General features: G+C 44.5%; 1 protein-coding gene across 1 annotated transcript in view; it reads right to left on the bottom strand.

Annotated features, from left to right (window-relative positions):
- Positions 1 to 2,500, bottom strand: part of LOC143032515 (protein O-mannosyl-transferase TMTC1-like) — a 342,194-nt gene that overhangs the window by 212,260 nt on the left and 127,434 nt on the right. The gene's annotated exons all lie outside the window — the stretch shown is intronic.

Raw genomic sequence — 2,500 nt, 5'->3', positions numbered from 1 at the left:
CGACTTAAAGCCATCGTGTCTGTGTATACGGGGGGCCCTTATAATCGGGGGGTCTCGCAAGGTGGGGAAACAGGGAGAGAACGCCGAAGCACGAGCGAGCAACTTGGATATTCATGGCCACGTAAGGACAATACGCACGCACTTGGTATTATTGTATTATGTATGAAAAGGAATTTGTTGCAGTAGGTATCATGTATGTCCCTGTTTTCTCACGTCTCTCTCCCTCTCTCTCTCTCTCTCTCTCTCTCTCTCTCTCTCTCTCTCTCTCTCTCTCTCTCTCTCTCTCTCTCTCTCTCTCTCTCTCTCTCTCTCTCTCTCTCTCTCTCTCTCGCTTTTTTTCCGTTTTTTGAATGCTTGCGTGCATGTGTATTGTCTCTCTGTCTGTCTGTCTGTCTGTCTGTGGTGTCTGCGTGCTTGTATGCCAGTATGTCTGTCTGTGCATGCCATTATAAAAGTTTGTCTGTGCGTTCCTGCATACCTTCGATGTCTGTGTGTGTTTGTGTGTTTGTGTCTGCCTGTCTGCGTTTGCCTCTGTGTCTATCTGCATGTCCGTCTATCTGGTTCTGTCTGTCTGTCTAGTTCTGTTTCTCAGCCTGTTTATCTTTCTCCTATCTGCTTGTGCCTGTCTACATCTGTCTGCCTCTACGTCTATCTGTTTGCCTTTATATTTGTCCTTTTGTCTCTCAGTCTCTCTGCCTCTCTTATTGGTTTTGCAAAAATTTTCACACGAGACAGACTTGATTCATTAAAGGTTCTATAATTACACCAAACGGCGGACTCAACACAAATTGACCATTTATCTTTTTCAATATTTTATTCAAAAACTGACGCCAGACTATTCTATTCAGATTTGCAAGTAACACCTGCTATCCTTCCCTGCTTCACACCTTATCACGTATCACACCTGCACCTGTGACACCTGTATCGCTTCCGATCTCCTGGCTTCAGCCTTTACACCTGCGTTCCTTCTTGAAGTTTGGAAGGCAAGAGCAGATGCTTCCACCGACACCACATGTTGACGTTGTGTGTGTGTGTGTGTGTGTGTGTGTGTGTGTGTGTGTGTGTGTGTGTGTGTGTGTGTGTGTGTGTGTGTGTGTGTGTGTGTGTGTGTGTGTGTGTGAGCGTGTGTGTGTGTGCGCGTATGTGTGTTTCACCATAGTCTTAGATCACGTGCTGGACTCAAGATCGACAGCTATTTCCCTCCCGAAAGAGAGCTTAGAGCTCCTATACAGTATGACTGATCTATGGGTAATGCTGTGACCTTACACGCACACACACACCCCCAACTCCCCTTTCATGATAGTTGGAATAACGACTCGCAGTGTGTGTGTGTGTGTGTGTGTGTGTATTCACTTGGTCTTTGGATCACGTGTTGGACTCGTGATCGACAGCTATTTCCCTCTTGGAAGAGAGCTCAGAGCTCGTAGGTCCGATCTATGGGTAATGCTATGACCTTGCACACACACACACCCAACTCCCCGCCCACGAGAGTCAGAGTAACGACCCGAAGCGCAGCGGTACCGAAATAATTTCGGCCCTGGGCAGGATTCGAACCAAGAACTGCGGGCCACTATGGTGACAGTTCAGCGCTCTACCAACTACGCCACCGAGTCGTGTGTGTGTGTGTGTGTGTGTGTGTGTGTGTGTGTGTGTGTGTGTGTGTGTGTGTGTGTGTGTGTGTGTGTGTGTGTGTGTGTGTGTGTGTGTGTGTGTGTGTGTGTGTGTGTGTGTGTGTGTGCGCTTTCAGGCGTGTGTGTGAAATATAGTAAAATGCTTAAACTCACGAAAAAAGACGATAAATTATATATCCAGGTATTATTCATTCTATTCCAATTATTCATTTGTGTTCTTCGGCAAGACTCAAGGTTAGACCAAATAGAATAACGTTGAAGGAATACGTAAACAAGAAATCAGTCAAGACTCCGCCCCCTACTGATGACGTAAGAGTGAAAAGCCACTCTGATTGGTCACTGTAATTTCCATAAAGAATCACGAAAGAATATTGGTTCTCCTGACTGCCTGAGTTATTTATGGGTCATTATGAAATACTGCAAATAGTATTCCTTTCTAAGTTAACCTAATTTGACTGATGTGTATACATTGTGACGAATGTGGATAGGAGGTAAAGGGAAACACGGGCTGAGGGAAATACTTTGATTCCTCTGAAGAAGCCACTCAGGCGAAACTAGTCAGGAACAAAAGTATTTCCATCAGCCCGAGTTTCCTTTACTTCCTATCAACTAACTTAACTGAGCTAAGTAATAATGATAATGGTTGTCGCCGCAAATTCACCAACTAGAAACCCGCAGCCCCACAGATTAGGTCAGGTAAAGTTTAGTTAAGGTATAATGTAGGTTTAGGTTAAGTTTAGGTTAGGCTAGGTTTAGGTTAGATTTAGTTTAGCTTTAGGTTTAGGTTAGGTTTAGGTAAGGTTTAGATTAGGTTTAGTAAAGTTTAGTTAAGCTGTAATGTAGGTTTAGGTTAGGTTTAGGTTTAGGTT

The sequence above is a fragment of the Oratosquilla oratoria genome, chromosome 14 (assembly GCF_046742065.1).
Source record: "Oratosquilla oratoria isolate Oo_2021 chromosome 14, ASM4674206v1, whole genome shotgun sequence".
Taxonomy (NCBI): Eukaryota; Metazoa; Arthropoda; class Malacostraca; order Stomatopoda; family Squillidae; genus Oratosquilla; species Oratosquilla oratoria.
The sequence above is the reverse complement of the archived record's forward strand: the minus strand, read 5'-3'. Positions and strand labels throughout refer to the sequence as shown.